This window comes from Balaenoptera acutorostrata, chromosome 4 (genome assembly GCF_949987535.1).
Source record: "Balaenoptera acutorostrata chromosome 4, mBalAcu1.1, whole genome shotgun sequence".
Lineage (NCBI taxonomy): Eukaryota > Metazoa > Chordata > Mammalia > Artiodactyla > Balaenopteridae > Balaenoptera > Balaenoptera acutorostrata.
Window position 1 is genome coordinate 55,921,908 of NC_080067.1, and position 17,613 is coordinate 55,939,520.

The 17,613-nt window shown below is 41.6% G+C and overlaps 1 protein-coding gene across 7 annotated transcripts in view; it reads right to left on the minus strand.

Annotated features, from left to right (window-relative positions):
• Window positions 1–17,613, minus strand: part of PLD1 (phospholipase D1) — a 212,236-nt gene that overhangs the window by 142,909 nt on the left and 51,714 nt on the right. For 2 of the 7 annotated variants that reach the window (XM_057545302.1, XM_057545301.1), the window contains exon 1: window positions 12,107–12,267. The exons of 4 other annotated variants lie outside the window; for them this stretch is intronic. The gene's annotated coding sequence lies outside the window, so the exon portion shown is untranslated. Of the gene's footprint in view, window positions 1–12,106; window positions 12,268–13,422; window positions 13,503–17,613 lie in introns of those variants that run through there. One more of the 7 variants, XM_057545304.1, reaches the window with a different exon arrangement.

Below are 17,613 nucleotides of genomic sequence, written 5' to 3' on the forward strand. Positions count from 1 at the left end.
TATGGCTGTGTCAGGACCTTAATTCACCTAGATAATGGCACACAGATATTTATAAAGGACCTATAAAGATGCCTAGGGAGTTGATGATAGAGACAATGGCTGAATGTATAGGGAGTATAACTATAGTTCCACGCCTTCTAAAATCTCCAAACCTGTGTCTTTAGAAGCACGTATCACGTAGCAAATAAAAATACATTAAATCTTCGGCAAATACGGAATCTCTCATGAGGTGAAGGGTAGAGCTGTGCTATGGACTGATAAGCTCAAGACTTGTATGATATCACCACCTTCATTCACAATCCAGGAGTCACTTCTTAACAAGGCAACTTTATCCTTTTGAATGTTAACACATTTTTTGAGCCCAACACCAAAGTCAACTTAAATTTGAGTTTAAACTTGATTTAACTTTGAGCTATTTCAATATGGTTTATGGTTTTCTTTTTAAATCACATACCTACCTACATTTCTAGTCAGAAAGTGGCCTATATTTTTAGCCAAGAAGTGCAGAACAGCAACTGTCCTCTCACAAGAGATATGAGTTATGTTGTGCTATGAATCAGAATCTAAAGAAGCATCTGAAGGACTTAGTTTTTGCTCACTATTTCTTACCCATTTAAACAGAGTTATAAAACCCCAATAACTCCACATATAAAAGCCATGCATATAAGTAAAAGTTATCTTAGTGGGAAGTGAGATGTACAGTTGACCTTTTTCTTTATTCCCACTTATAAAATAAAAAATAAATTACATTCTTTTCCAGTCGCAATTCTGTGCTTCCCAGAGCTAAGAGACTGCACTGCACACAGGTGGAAATCCGTTCTCTTCTTCATTTCTATGCTTTTAGTCATTTGAAATCTACTAGGCAGGTTCTTCTCCTTAAAGCCTTCAACTATATATTCTTGACACTTTCTACGTCCTCCCTGTCTTCATCTAGGGGGAACAAGAACAATTAGAATGGATTTCTTGCTAATTAATCATCCAGATATCTCCTAGAAGGCTTGCTTTCACCCCAATGCATCTAAAACAAGAACTGCTTTTAATTCTCAACCCATTAATTCTGTTACCATCATAAATTGTCCTTGGGATTCAGAGATTTTCTACAGGCTGCATCAAATAACCCAGGGTATTACAATAAAGGCAAGGGGAGGACTTGGATATGCTCAGAGCCAGGGGGCAAGTGGGAAGACGAGCAAAGTTTAGGGCTGTGCGGCCCCCAAGGATTCTGACTCAAGAATTGAGTCCAGAGGCCATGGAAACAGGAAGGCACATATTAACTACAAAGAAGCACTGAAGGGGCCTGAGTCAGCCTACGATGGGGACTCAGGGGCCTGAGGAGTCCCACGAGAGAATCAAATATACATAAGTTTCCCACAACAGACCCAAATTCCCATTCTCAATGAGGCCAGTGATGGACTATATTGAAAACCAGCTACAACTGTGCTAAACCAACCTCATAGCTGGTGGCATTGTTAATGAATACACCACTTTTGGGAATAATTTAGTAATATGTTTGTAGAGTCACAAAATACTTATAGTCTTTGATCTGGTAACCACACTCTAAAAATACGGATGTATGGAAAGCAGTTCACTGCCAAGGACAAATGCAGACATCTGCATTTAGGTTTAAACACTCACAAGTACAGGCTGGGATTGCCCGGATTGGCAACTGTTTTGTGAAAAAGCCCCAGGGATTTGGGATGAACCAACTTCACTTTAGGGCTCCTTAGGAGGGAGTAGCAAGAATGGTGGGAGCATACACCGAAGTCAGCAGAGCTGGGTCTGAATCGGTTCTCCCTTCTACAGACTGTAGCAAGTCACTCAAATCCTTAAGCTTGGGATCCTCATCTGCAGAATGAAGATATATTTCCTTGATTCTAAGATGTGCTTTCTGTCCCCCTTCCCCCAACACGCATTTTAACTTTTCTGAAACGGGCAGGACTATTGCATTTTATGTCTCCGTTTAATGTGATGGCATTTTCCTTCCTCTACTTCTCCCTGAAAAGCTGAAATTTAATTGATGGTGTATCTTGCCATTAACAGTGTCTTAGAATCAAGGAAATACAGTAGTAATACTGACCTCAGTACTGCTGTGAAGATTAAATAACATCACGTATATAAGGCACTTTGGCACATTGCCTTGAAAATAGTGACTGTCCCCCCAAAATGGCACATGTTAACATTATTTTTTAAGAACTGATGCACTCTTAGGATACATTATCAGAAGAGCAGTACCCAGGAAAGCAGCCAATAATCCCAGCTGCTGGTCAGACTACACTTGGAAGAACTGTATTCAGTCTGAGGGGCACAGAAAAACAAAGGCAAATCATGGATACTCAGAGAATAGGGACCAGGCTGGAGAAGTCTGAAAAACATGATATTACGAGGAATGGTTGAAATAAGCTGGAATTTTTAGGCTGCACAAAAATGAGAAGCCTTTTGAACATATCAAGACCTGTGGGTGTAAGTAGATGTTTCCTCTGTGGTTCCAGCGGACAGAGCTGGGACACAGGGATGGATATTCTAGACAGGCCCATGTCACATCAGCATAAAGGAGAACTTTCTAACACTTTGAGCTCTCTAGGAGTGAAAGAGCCTTGGTGAATGGAGGGCTTCCTAAAACAGGAAGTGCTCCGTCAGCGCCTGGATGGTGCTGCGTCAGCACCTGCCAGAAAAGCCTCCTTCTTGGTCTCACAGGCTGCACCCTGTGTCCACTTCAGCTTTAGAATACCACGCCTGCGTCTTCCTCCTCCAAACCCAGGCCAGACCTCAGGGGACCACTCTGAGCAGAGGTGGCCCCCTTGGCCTCCATGAGCTAGGGCTCCACCGTCTAGGGAAAAGCTAGCACAAAACCATGACACTGGCAGAAAGTGAAGGGAGGAGAGGACAGATTCACTGGGGTGTCTAGTATTGTGGCAATTCACATGGGAGGTAAAGATGCAGTCTGGATGAAGACTGACAGATTCGAACTCAGGCGGCAAGAGGCAGTACCAGCGCCTGACCTACTCCATGTAGAATGTTCTCGTTCGGCCCTAAATGAATCCATTTAAGGGGCAGACCAGTTTTACAAATGACAGCAAAGCCTTGGTGAGATCCACATTTTTTCCTTCAGATGTAGGCCAGCTCCCTTCTTGCCCCAGTTACATACTTCTTCTTAAATTAACCCTCTATCCATGCTTTAGGGAATAACCTTTATCCATACTCTATGAAAAACTGCTAAGATGCCAGATTAAAACAGAAGCATAACTTTGGACTGTGTCTTCTTATCAACATTTATGAACACTGGTATTATGTTTGCTATGAACTTTGTGATTCAACTACACTGTCAATGCTGCAAATGTTGTTATCTAAATCTCTCTGAGCAAAGGTGGTGGGTATCAACCTTTCCCAACAAACAAGTACCTTGTTTACATTAGGCGATTAGTGGATCCTTTTACCAGGTAAAAATGAATGGCTCAGTAACTAACTGAAGGACCTTGTCTTATTCCCCAGATGATGCTACTTTTGGTCCAAGAGAAACCATAGGCTATGGCTCAGCCCTTGGATAGTCAAGGTTTACCTACACATCTTTTGGCAAAGACATTTCTCATGACTGATACCTCTGTAAAACCAGATATAGTTAGGAATCCATATGACATAAGATCAAAATTCTCTCTTCCACAATTACCATATGCCAGGTGCTAGAATGGAGTTTAGGAGCACAAAGGTCAACAGCTCTCACAGCCCAGGGAAGGAGACAGGCTTTTAACAGCTAACTGCCACAGTGTGTCCAGAACTGCAGTAGGAGCCTGGAGGAGGAAGTGCTCAACCTGGGGTTTGGGGAAGGTTGCTGCTGGAAAGGCATACTGGAAACGAGTCTTGAAGACTGGGTAGGAGTTCACTGAGCATACTTGAAGGGAAAGCACATACCAAGAAAAAGAAACAGTTACAGTGTGTTGGAGCACCTAACCTAAAGTCCAATAAAATTATCCTCGCATGTTTGAGCAAGAGAGTGAGGCAGGGTGAGGGCCATGATAATTGTTTTCAGATATCTGGGGGACTATATGATTAGGTGTTTGCTTGTCTATGTAGAAGGTACTATGTGAATGGGAAAGGGGGGTGCCTAGGAGAGTGTACACTTCAGTTTAATGTATATAAGGCCATTCTTTAAAAAAGAACTATTTATAAAGAAACTGGTTGCCTGGAGTAGACAAGTTTACTTCATAATTATATAGTTTTGGAGTCACTTTGGGTTCTAATTCTAGCTTAGCTCATGGTAAGTGCTTAATAAATAGTGACTATCCACATTGTGAGGTGGTGAACTCACCTTCACATTGTGAGTTCCAACACCAAGCTGTCATCTCTGGCTCTGTCTCATGCACGGGGTATGAAGGTGGACCAGAGACCATCAAGGTCCCTCCCAGGTCCCAGCCTGGGGTTTCATTTCAGTGTCTCTGCCCATTTCTGATCTGGCAATATTCCCTCAGCTCACTAGGAAGGACACTGAAGAAATGTCCATTCATAACCCGCTATATAAATGTTAGCTCTCATTACTACTGTTATTATTATTTCCTCTGATACTGTCCTTCTACTAACTTTATCATCCCTGCTTTTGTTTTATTCCTGTGTGTGTGTGTGTGTGTTTAATGGTATGTAAATATTCTTGCAAGCCAACTCAAATCCTCAGTAGTACACAGATGAAGTCAGAAAGAATGAAATAAAATAACTCCTACAGTTTATTATAAATGACACTAATAACAATAGGTAACATTCACTTAACACTCATGCATCAGGCACTGTGGGAGGCGTTATATATACATTATTTCATTTAATACTCATTAGAACCCTAAAAGGTAAGTACTAGTATTATGATCCTCATTCTACAGATAAGGAAATTGAGTCTTAGAGAAGTCAAGTAAGTCACTCAAGGTCCCAGCTAATAAGCTGTGGTCTAACCTAACAATTTTGCAGCACAGCCTACAACAATCTCTTATTAATGGATATGTACTCCCATATATTTTTAAAATTTGAAAACTGAATATTTTTTATTTGAATCTTGAATACAGGGACTCCAGAAAACACAAATAAGCCACTTAATCTAGTAAATAGGTGACAACACAGAGTTCATTTGGTCTCAATCTCACAGTTCAAGACACTGTTGAGAAGAAAGGGCCCACAGAGTAACCAGGTCATGTTCACCTAAGCGGTCTTTGAGCATCAAATTAAAATTTCTAGCTTTCTCATCCAGTGTATGATTTCATTCAATGTTCAGAATGGGCAAATCTAGAGGCAGGAAGTTAGAACAGTGGTTGCCTAGGGCTGGGTAAGGAAGAGAGGGGAGTAGGGAGAGTGGGTACAAGGTTTCCTTTAGGGGGTGCCAAAAATGTTCTAAAATTAGATTATGGTGATGGTTACACAACTCTGTAAATATGCTAAAGAATACAGAATTGTACGCTTTGAAGGGGTTAACTTTGTGATGTGCAAATTATACAATAACAATAAAGTTGTTAAAAAATAATTCCCAGGGTTCAGTATCCAGTGATCTCTAGTCACTCCTTGTGGCTGCTGTCTTCCAGAACAAACATGGAAACCAGATGTGCGTTAAGTAAGCCTTTACCCGAGAACAAAATGTTCGAACAACAGTCATGAGAATAAAGACCACGCCTGTGAAGCTGGTAAGTTTTCCTTGGAAGCCATAATGAGCCTTCAGCTTCTTTCTCCAATGTCATCAGGTAAGTGCTGAATGGTATTAGCTTCTGATTTTTACCAACCCAGGAAAAATGGAAATATAATTTCATTCCTCATTACTAAAGTGTTTGTAAGTGGACAGAATGAAATATTAAAAACAGCAGCAATAGGGGAATCAAAAGACCTCAAAAGGCCCCAAAAGACTCCAGTCAAGTCGACCAGAACCTTGTGACCTTGGGGACTCAATCATTCTGGGCTTTGGGGACCTCATCTGTAAAAGAAGGAGGAGGAAGAATGAAGTCAACTACTCCAAGGTTCTCTTCCACCTTCATTATTCCAGTCAAATCATATCTTCTAAGGACTGTCTCAGTATGTTGACTTGTCCCATTCTGAACATCAGCAACTTCCCTTGGACCAACGAAGAGTTATCAAAACATCTGGACGCGGGCTTCCCTGGTGGCGCAGTGGTTGAGAGTCTGCCTGCTAGTGCAGGGGACGCGGGTTCGAGCCCTGGCCTGGGAAGATCCCACATGCCGCGAAGCGGCTGGGCCCGTGGGCCACAACTGCTGAGCCTGCGCGTCTGGAGCCTGTGCTCCGCGGCGAGAGAGGCCGCGACGGTGAGAGGCCCGCGCATCGCGATGAAGAGTGGCCCCCGCTTGCCACAGCTGGAGAGGGCCCTCGCACAGAAACGAAGACCCAACACAGCCAAAATCAATCAATCAATCAATCAATCAAATCAACCATACGCATCTGATTCAAGATCCTCATTAAAAAAAAAAAAAAAAAAAAAAAAACATCTGGACACACTGGAAATCCATGAAAGTGTCTTTCCTGGACTGTTGTTTCAAGTATTTAAGTGAGCATCTTCCCACATCCCTTATTAAATAAACTATGTATCTTATAATTTAATCAGCTATAATGTCTGATTAAGATTTTAAACCTGGTGCCTAAAAATCAAAAGGCACTTTCCTAAAATAATGCATAAATGCAGCAAAATAATTGCTCTCCAAAGTAAAAATATCCTCTCCTTTATAAAGACTGATCTGCCTCAACTCTAACCTGTCACTCTGAATCTATTTTAATTTTTATTATAAAAATAATAAATTCTTCTTAAAGGAAACCTTAAACTTACAAACTATCTGAGGAAATTAAAAGCATTCGTAGAGTTACCACCTTAAATAGATTATGGGTGATGTTAACTTACTATTAAATATTTGTATATCTTGTTTTCATTTTTCTCTCTCCATGAATAGCTTTTATGTTTTCAAATATAAGGGAATCATATTTTTAAATATTAATATGCAGAAAAGTATAAGGAGAAAATTAAAACTGCCAGAAATTCCCACCTTTAAAATAATCCCTAAACCCCAATTAACTTAAGGTGATCATCCATTCTGTTCTCTCCCTAAGCATAACACATATAGAGACAGGTATATTTTATTTTATTTTGATTTATTTATTTTTTTGATTTATTTATTTTTGGCTGCGTTGGGTCTTTGTTGCTGTGCACAGGCTTTCTCTAGTTGCGGCGAGCGGGAGCTACTCTTCTTCATGGTGCGCAGGCTTCTCATTGCGGTGGCTTCTCTTGTTGCGGAGCACGGGCTCTAGGCACATGGGCTTGGGTAGCTGTGGCACACGGGCTCAGTAGTTGTGGCTCTCAGGCTCAGTAGTTGTGGCACATGGGCTTCGTTGCTCTGCGGCATGCGGGATCTTCCCGGACCAAGGTTTGAACCCGTGTCCCCTGCATTGGCAGGCGGATTTTTAACCACTGCACCACCAGGGAAGCCCCAGGACAGGAATATTTTAAACATAACCAAGTACATGATGCACAAATAGTTTAATATCCAGTGTTTTATCTTAAATATCTATCATCACCATTTCCTCCGATTATAGTTTTTCTTAAGTAAAATTGTAGTAGTTGCATAATGATCCATTATGCAGTTTTCTTCTAGTGTATATTTTGATTATTTCCAACTTTTCATGACAATAAATAACACTTCAATGAGTATTTCTGTAGTTAAAGCTTTTGCACTCCTACCTGGAAAATTCCAATCTATTGCCCTATTCCTTTTGTGATTTCCTCTATTGGTTTTAGGAAGAGAAAGTGCTTCCCCATCCAAATAATAAAATCGTTTGATTTCTTTTCCTCTTTCTTTTTTTAAAATATAACTCCTTAACCTATGGACTGTATTTTTACCTATTTTTAAAGATTCCAACCTTATTTGTCACATGTTTAAGTTTTGGCCAAATCTAGAGTAAGTTATTTGCCCCACATTTTCAAATGCACATTTATGTTTTTAAAGGAAATACATGTCTCATATTCCTGGCTCTCCACTAAGCCTCAGAAAGCCTTCAGGACTGACAAAATAACCAGAGCTTTGATTATCAGCAGGAAATCATACTGGGCAGGAATGAAGAGGACACTCATACAGGCCAAATTAAAGCTAAACAATCAAAAGGTCCAAGTTCGAGCCTTAGTGGTTTTATCATTTTAGCCTTAAAAAGTCTCAAAAGTTCCAAGATTAGCTTGTGTAGTCAAAAGACAGTTTTCAACTGTGGGCTTATTCGCCATGTGGACTGGTCACCACTGATCTCATTTACTGACCACGAGTAAGCTCTACATCCTGCCACTGGTCACTGGGTCTTGCCACTGGTCCCCAGCAGAACACGTGAGAAAGTAGAGTACAAGCTCACCCGCACAAACACCCAGTAGGAAAAGGACACAAAGGACATGCCTTACTGGTTGACAGTGGGTCAACAGAAGCATCTTTGAGTAGGCAGAGCAGCACAGATATCAGTATTTACATGGTTGCTTCTCATTAATAATAAAGACTGGATTGTATTTCCCAAAGACATCAACCCCTCATACCATTGTTTCCCCACCAGAGCACCCCTCTGAGGCACGATACGATTACTGCTGACCAGCTGCTATGACTTGGGACAAATTATGTAACTTCCCTGGGACAGTTTCATTAACGGTAAAATGGGGGTAATAAAGACAATTGACCCCTTAGGGTTGTTGTGAGGATTAAATGAGACGCTTAGAACAGGGACTGCCTTTAGGAAATGCTTTCTGAGTGTTAGTTGTTATTATTACTATTACCACTCCCTCTGCTACTCCTGCCACAGGTACTAATATCTTCAACCCCAGAAATGCCAGAAGGTCAAACTTCAATTGGCTTCTTCAGAAGGAACCAAGGAACTGGTGAAGTCTACGGTCAGATCAGCCCTGGGAGTAGAATCTGTCCTCAGCCTTCGCAACCCCTCTGGGAAGTTAGTATGCACTGTCATTATTAAAATAGTTCACTTCTGCGGTGGGCGGCATCTCAGTCTCCCTTGCTTTCTGCCCCACTTTCTGATATGTAAACACAAGACCCTTGCACATCGGCACCTTCAGTGAGCAGGGTCAGGAGCAAGAACTCAGCGGGTTAGGCATGAAAAAGGCAGGGGTGGCTGTACATGATGAATCTGACAAGGCCAGAAACTGCAAATCAAGAACCGACAGCTCCCCAAACGGGCACCTCGAAGATGAAGACTGTGGGCAGGAAATGAGAGTGATCTGGGGTGTGAATGGAACCAGACAATAGGTGAACATTTATCATAAAGGTTCAGCAGTCAGAAAACCCACTCCTGACATCATGATTCCTCCTGGTTATTCATTTCTTTCCTCTAAGTCCTTACGTTCTACTGACATTTAACCTTCCTGATGTTTCGAGGGTGGGCCAATTCATGTTGAAATAATGGATCATCAACTATGTTCATAACCATCTGAGATTTATGAGGCATCAAGGGTACTTTTGACTGATAACAAGAAAGCATGTTGGATAAAAATTAATCGGCTCAAAGCTTAACCTGATATGGAATGGGAGAAATGTCCATCTCTACTTGATTTTAGCCAAAAAGCAGAGATGTCACAAAACTAAAGCAGTCTGGCAAGATGAGAACAAAACTGCAATGTGTGTGCCAAGCCTGGAATCAGGAATAAGATTTGCTTCCATCCCAAATTACAGATTTTGAGCACTTTATTGTACAGTCTTTTTTTTCCCCCTCATGTTTGGAGGAAGCTTATTGTAATGAATATCCTTTGGGAAAACCCTAAAATCTGGTTTTTAAGGAGTTTCCCCTCTTACTCTATCCTTTGCCACATTGTTTATTTCTGTTTCTAATCAGTACTGTTCTGTTATCATCTGTAGAAGAAAAGGCTGCAAAGCACTTGGGAACACAGAAACTGAGAGCTACCAGACCTAAATGAGCTTTAGGTGAGCTTTTTAAGACTTTTATCCATGCCAGCTAAGCGCAAACAAGTAATCAACAAGTAAAATGTCTTAACACAGTCCTTTAAATCATTGAGGAGCTACAATCAGATTGACAGAAGTCTTCTTTAAAATTTTAAGTTAATAGCATTTAATAATTAATAATAGCACATATGCAGTACTAGCATATATTAAGCAAGTCACAGCAATCTCTGCTCTTTTTTTTTTTTGGATCTACTATTGAAGAAAATATCTGCGGAGGCAGGGGTAATAATACAGCTGTACAATTGTGTCTTGAGGGGGATAAAGTACAGTCAATTTTGCAATCCTGAGATAGCATGCAGCCATAACTTTGCAACTTCAGCCTCAGCAGAGATAGGACTGGGATCTTTAAACTTTAGCAAATCACCTCAAAGATTTCTTTAAGTACCTATTTCTGCCTCCCTTCTCACTCAATTTTATATTTTTAAACACAGGAGAACCTGAGAGAACAGACCCTTTCTGAAACACTGTATTTCCCAGCGGGGGAAAAAAGAGGAGACTCAAATGGCAATAACAGAAGCATATTAGCATATTTTAAAACACCCATACTGGGACTTCCCTGGTGGCACAGTGGTTAAGAACTCGCCTGGCAGTGCAGAGGACACAGGTTCGAGCCCTGGTCTGGGAAGATCCCACATGCCGTGGAGCAACTAAGCCCGTGCGCCACAACTACTGAGCCTATGCTCTAGAGCCCGTGAACCACAACTACTGAGCCCACGAGCCACAACTACTGAAGCCCACGCGCCTAGAGCCCGTGATCCACAACAAGAGAAGCCACCGCAATGAGAAGCCCACCCATCACAACTAGAGAAGGCCCACGCACAGCAAAAAAGACCCAATGCAGCCAAAAACAAATAAATAAATAAATTTACAAAAAAAAACCCACCAGCACTTACCTTGAACTAAAGCATACATAAAGTAACATAAAAGCCAATATATTTCATAAAGTGTTGCAAACTTGAAAACATCATCAAATCGAACTACGTACTCTTGTGAAACAATTTCATGCTGGATTGCTTTGGTGACAAGTAAACAAAGGTAAAATCGCTCTCTAGATGTCGAAGTTAAGGAAGATATTCTCTTGATACTTCGCTCTATTGACTTAATTTCATTTCAATACTGTTAGCGATCCTTTCATTGTCTTACAAGGCACACTCCGTTTCGACAGTCATATTTACTCCTAGAGGAATCACTTAAGAATAAAAACAGGGGGCTTCCCTGGTGGCGCAGTGGTTGAGAATCTGCCTGCTAATGCAAGGAACACGGGTTCAAGCCCTGGTCTGGGAAGATCCCACATGCCGCGGAGCGGCTGGGCCCGTGAGCCACAATTACTGAGCCTGCGCGTCTGGAGCCTGTGCTCCGCAACAAGAGAGGCCGCGATAGTGAGAGGCCCGCGCACCGCGATGAAGAGTGGCCCCCACTTGTCGCAACTAGAGAAAGCCCTCGCACAGAAACGAGACCCAACACAGCCATAAAATAAATAAATAAATAAAATTTAAGAAAAACAAAAACAAAAAAAAACAGTGATGACTAAGGAAGGGATTCAGTCCAGCTTGATCCACCTGTACACTCTGCCCACGTCAACTGTTATGCAGGTATTTTCTGAGGCATTCTAGGAAAATGTCAGACTTTTCAAAAAGAAAATTAAAATCATATTCCGGTTCCTTGTAACTATAAGCAGTAGGCCCCAGAGAAAACCATGCATCAGGCAAGCACGCACAGGGTGTGAAGGACGACACCACTGGCTGGGGCACTACACACTACTGTCTCGTGTTCCATAAAGTAAAATCAACCATGTATAAAATCACAGTTATTCCTAGAAGATATAATGGGAAGACACAAAGAAAGGAATTCTGAAAAAGGAATTGAAAATGCATATGAACAGGTACAAATCTCTAGACTGCACATCCAACACATAAATGTCATTTCTTCTTGGCTTCCACCTGCATTTAATATTGACCAGCAATGCATACATTACAAGGAGAACCATAACCCCCAGACCTCCGTAGGATCGACGAACTCACATTATTTTCTAAAAGAACGCAGCAACAGCACAAATGCTATGCTGACTGTCATGTCATCGCCCGGTGAGGACAGAAAGAAAATCTGACACATGCAGCAGAAAGTTCAAAACCTTATTTACTAACCTGGTGCCCCTGTGAAAGTAGTCGCTTCATATTGCTTTAAAGAAAGAATCCTTACTATGAAACTAATCTCCAAAGCAGCTGATAGCCGACAGGGGAAAAAAAAACTGACTACCCCGAGAGAATCCACAGACACGGGGAAAGCAGTCTGTTCCCAAGCCCCGTTTTTGGCCAACTCCCCAAAGGCCACTTAAGTCATAGCCAAGCCCACAAAGCACTTTAGCCTATAAGCTTTAGTAATGAACTTGAAACCACTCCCATATGTTAAACTGACACTGGGCTGCTGTGAGAAATAAAACTCACATACAGAATGAGCTAAGGCTTCAGGCTTCATTTTTGTACTTGCTACCCAAGAAAACTGTAACACACCAGCTGAAACAAAGAGCGCTCTCACTCCCTTCTTGCCCCTCAGATGCTGTATTAAAGTGACGCATTCATTTTAAACAAGAGGAATACAGTCTGCCCTCCACTAGCGCCATGAAATGAGTTTTATATTGTTGCCCAAATTGGTGGTGGTGGTGATGGAACATATAGCACTATAATTTCACGTTGCCTAAGAGGGACCACATGAAGTTATTGCTTCTGAGAACCAAAGGCACATACTATCACTATTTCTAGATTTTTAAAATACATTAAATAAGCATAAAACCTCATTAATCACTAAAGTCTAAAAATTAAGTTCAAGAGGAAAACTTATGAAAGAATCTTCTAATTCTGATTCTGACTTAGTGTCTGTAACTGTGAAAATCACTCATAATTCAATTTCACCATCTACAGTTAGGTTATATTATAAAATAAAAAAGTTTTTTGGTGGTTTTTTAGTTTTTTATAGTTTAAACTGGGACTTAATATGACTCACAATGGTTTCAAAGTAAGAAATTTATTTTTCATTCTAGAAAAATGTAATTGATAATTTAAGGCATTTATATCTTAAAAAAAATAATGTTCCAGTACATCGCTTAAGAATAAAAACCCATGCACTGCTTTTTAACATGAAGTGTTCACAGTTATACACAATTTTCCCCTAATTTTCAATGTCAAGAGCAGTTTTAATTCTTGTTTCCATGATTTCTATCTTATTTAAATAAGACCTATTTAACATAATGGTCAAGGTTACCAAATTTAATGTTTCTTCTGAGCCATAAAGATGGGACCAAATATTCCGAGGAAAACTTGATTCACTTGTTGCCAAGTAGATCTACATGTACTTCCGGTAAAATTCAAGTTACTCAAAACCTATGAAACAGAAGTCATTAGCATATTAGCTCAACAAGATCAGGAATGCAAAGCCCTGAAACTCCCTCAGATCTAACACTCACCCTGCTGGCCTCTTCTACCCACTCCCAGGGTCAGGGCTGAACAGTTTCTCCAGGGGTCGCTTCAGAATGACGGGGCAAGACAGACACCTCAGTGAGAAAACCAGCCTCAAGCCCCGGCCCATGCGTTATAAAGGAGCCAGTGCCCCACCTGGTGGCAAAACCTAGAAAAGGCTGAAACAGTTAAACCTCAGGGGAAATATTGCTTCAATGTTGAAAGAAAAAGGGAAGAAAAGGATCAGTTATAAGAACACATTAATGTCACAAACAATGTGCGGTAGGAATCATGAAAAGTTACTTCCCACAGAACACAATATTTATAGAGGATATGAAAACACTCATGCAAAAAAAAAGTAATTACATTCAAAACCATCTTTTTATGTGGACCATATGATGATATGCATTCCCAGAGAAATCCTCTGATAAATAATATTGGTCTCTCTTCTACCCAAAGGGCTGCAAGAAAAAATCCTGTGAGATCAACATAATCTCTGAAATGGAAGAACCATGGATAAATCCCCAACTCAACTAGCTAACTGCTGGTGGGATGGCGTCTCCATCATTCTGTTAAGAGGTTGTATCCTCAGGAGTCTTCCTACCTTTCTTTCAAAAAGTATTTCCTTTTGTCTCACATAAATTATTTCTGCTAAAATCAACGTTCTGATATCAACCTCAATGGAGATGAAGAACAGTTAAATATTGGGTTTCGAATTACACAACAGTCTTTAATAAAACTCCAGCAAAAATAAAAGTATAGTAGCATGTGACTTTTAAACGAGCCCAAGCCACATTAATGAAACTAAAACTAATAATAATAGCTGATATTTAAGCTCTCAGTATAAGCTAGGCATGGTTCTAAAGGGCTTCAGGAGATTAACTCATTTATATCACACAAATCCATTATTATGCCAGTTTCACAGATGAGAAAACTGAGGCATCTAAAGGGTAAGTATCTTGCCAAGATCAAACAGCTAGTGGCAGAGCTGGGATTAGAACCCAGGTCATTGGGCTCTGAAGTCAGCGCTGCTAACCACATACTTTGATGATGCTGTCCTCCCGAGTGCACACCACTGGTGAAACCCTGCCAGACTCTGCTCAAATGCAAGGGAGCAGGAGTTGGCTGGACGAGAACTGCTCTATGGACAGTCCTCATGACGGCACAGGCTGGGAAAGGCTGCCAGCCAAGCAGCCGCAGAACTGAGACCTGGAGGCCATGAGGCAGGTAAGGGATCCCCAGGCAGAAGGCACTCACTCTGTCTGCCAAGGAAAAGGGGGAAGTGGGGAGTGGGCCACTGGAGGGACCATAGGGAGCTTGGTGAGGCTGGGGGACCGACAGAAGAAAACTTTGCCAGGGAGGCAGGAGTCCTCCGATGTCACATCATGGAGGTAAAGAGACATCACGAAGACATTTTAAACCACAGTGTGTACATGTTGGAAAGAGAAGTAAGAAGGAACTAAGCCCTGTAGGGTAAGCAGAAATTTAGAAGACGTTGCAGGTAAAGAAAAGGGCAGACCAGTGCTTTAAAATGTACAAGTCTACACTTCCATAAACGTTATCAAGGAGGCTAGGGTGGTAATCCTGGCCACAGCAGCGCTCACTTACTTGCTCAAGCTAGGTTTGGGGCCTGAGCCGTGTGGAGGTTGTTAGTGCTACCAACAGAACAGGGAACACAGGAGGAAGGGCAGGCTGGCAGGAGGAGCAGGGGTGGGACGGACAAGCCGAGGAGTTGGCTTTTGGAGGCCAAGTGTGAGGTCCTGTGGGTCGTCCAGGGTGGATGTGCAGTGGGCTGCAGGACATAACAGGTCTGGTGCTCCTGTCCCCTGCATGGACGGGAGGTACACATCTAGGGTGACAGCAGCTGGAGGGCAGCAGCGGGGCACACAGCGTTAAGAGGAAAGGGTGAAGTTTTAAGGCAAGGGGTATCTGAGGATTTCAGAGAGGATTCAGGACATGGGTAGGGAAATTTTTTGTTTTAATATTTACTCACCTTTAACTGAAATTTAGCATTCCCTTCAATTACAAATGTAGGCAATAATTCACAGTAAAATTAGGCGTAACTGTGACTTGTCACAAGTAGAAATCAAAGATATCTTCATATCATAGTACAGTATTGCAAGTATCTCAAAGTATCATTTCCACTCATTACTACCCCAAAATTACAGTAGTTATTAAATCTGCCACTAGCTCTTGGTAGGTAGTGCATTAATAAAGTGTGGATATTATTATATTATTACTTTTTTGGTATACTGATAACTGTATATCAGTCTAATTGGTTTCCCTGGTAACCCTATGCATACTAATTTTCATGTCTGATATTTTCGCTGTAAGAATCTTTACTGCAAGCAGTTCTGCTGCACAGCTAATTGGCCATAAGACAATTTTGCCGTAAAAGATGAAATAATGAAACTAAAATAACATAGGGACATTAAAAAGGACATAATGAAGCATGAAAAACTAATAACAAAAATTTTAAAATCTCTTCTTAGTGAAAGCAATGATACTTCCTTTCTCAAAGTCAGTCATTAAGGATTCAGGATCTCATGTTGGACATAAGTTCTTCACGGTATAAAAAAAAAATCTGCTGTAAGGCTCTTCAGATTTCCCTGGAAGTAAACCGAACAGACAAGGGATGCTGCTATTTATCTATAGGTCACGTATATAAACGTATAGGTAAAGTAGTACATATCTGGACTACATTTATATGTTCCATGACAGTCCTTATATTTCACCAAATCATCTAAGCCAGTTTCTATGCCAAATATGAAAATTTTGTCTACATCATGTTCTCCACTATCAAATAGCAAAAAAATTTCACCATTTTCATAAAACTTATCAAGAATCATGTAACCATTTCCTTCTGGGAGATGAGAAGCTTGATTCTTCCTTTGCCTCCAACTTCTAATACTGCATGATAAACTTGGTAAAGACGGCATTACAAAACAAGCTGTTGTATCTAAATGATCTAAAGAATTGATAATGAATGCTTAGACTGTCATGTATTACTAGCTGCCTCTTTTATACTTGCCATAGTTCTGTAAACTTGCTTCTGACGGGATAGAGGGATGACTGTACTCACCGAAGGATTTGCAAACTGTTATGCTATTTTCTGGTATAGTATGCAGTCTGGCTTTACACTCTCTTATTTCACACTTCAGTAAGTTTTCTTTTCACCGTATTTTCTATCAAGTTGCTATAACGTAGTCGAAACCAACGTGTCGCCTAGTTATTTTATCTTTGACGGCAAAATTGCCTTACGGCCAGTTAGTTGTGCAATGAGACTGCTCTACGGCAAAGATGTTTACGGCGAAAATACCTAGAACCTCTAATTTTATTCGTTTAAATTTATGCATTTAACTTAATGCATTAAACATTATTCTGAAAAGGGATTCATTAGCGTCACTAGGATGCCAAAGGGGGGTCCATGCACACACACAAAAAACCAAAGAACGTCTGATTTAAGGGGAGGGGGGAGAAAAACACAGGAAGACACTTAAAGGAATACAGGGCTTCCCTGGTGGCACAGTGGTTGAGAATCTGCCTGCCAATGCAGGGGACACGGGTTCGAGTCCTGGTCTGGGAGGATCCCACATGCTGTGGAGCAACTAGGCCCGTGAGCCACAACTACTGAGCCTGCGCGTCTGGAGCCTGTGCTCCGCAACAAGAGAGGCTGCGACAGTGAGAGGCCCGCGCACCACGTTGAGGAAGGGCTTGCCGCGGCTGGAGGGGGCCCTCGCACAGAAACGGAGACCCAACACAGCCAAAAATAAAATAATTAAAAAAAAAAAAAAAAGGAATACAGAAAAGGGGAGACCGAGTATGAGATGACCTGGATTCAAACCCAGGACTTCTGATTTGTGTTCTTTCCTCCACCAACCATAGAACCCCTTCATTTGTGTCAACAAAGTGCTTTCACAGGTATCAGCTCACTATCTCATCACAAAGACCCAGGGTAGGAAAAGGCAGGCGACGCCAGCCTGCCTGAAACCTCAGAGAAGCCGCTGTCCAAGAAGACACCACTCCCCGGGCCAGTCCCAGGCGTGGAACCTGGCATCTGCCGCGCCCCCCTACGGCGCCGAGCCGTAGTCCTGAGCACAGAAGAGGCGACGACGAGCCGAGCCCTCATATCACATTAGCTAGAACCTGATCAGGAGAGGACAGAAGAGTGAGTGCAGAGCCTGACGAGTAGATCCTGC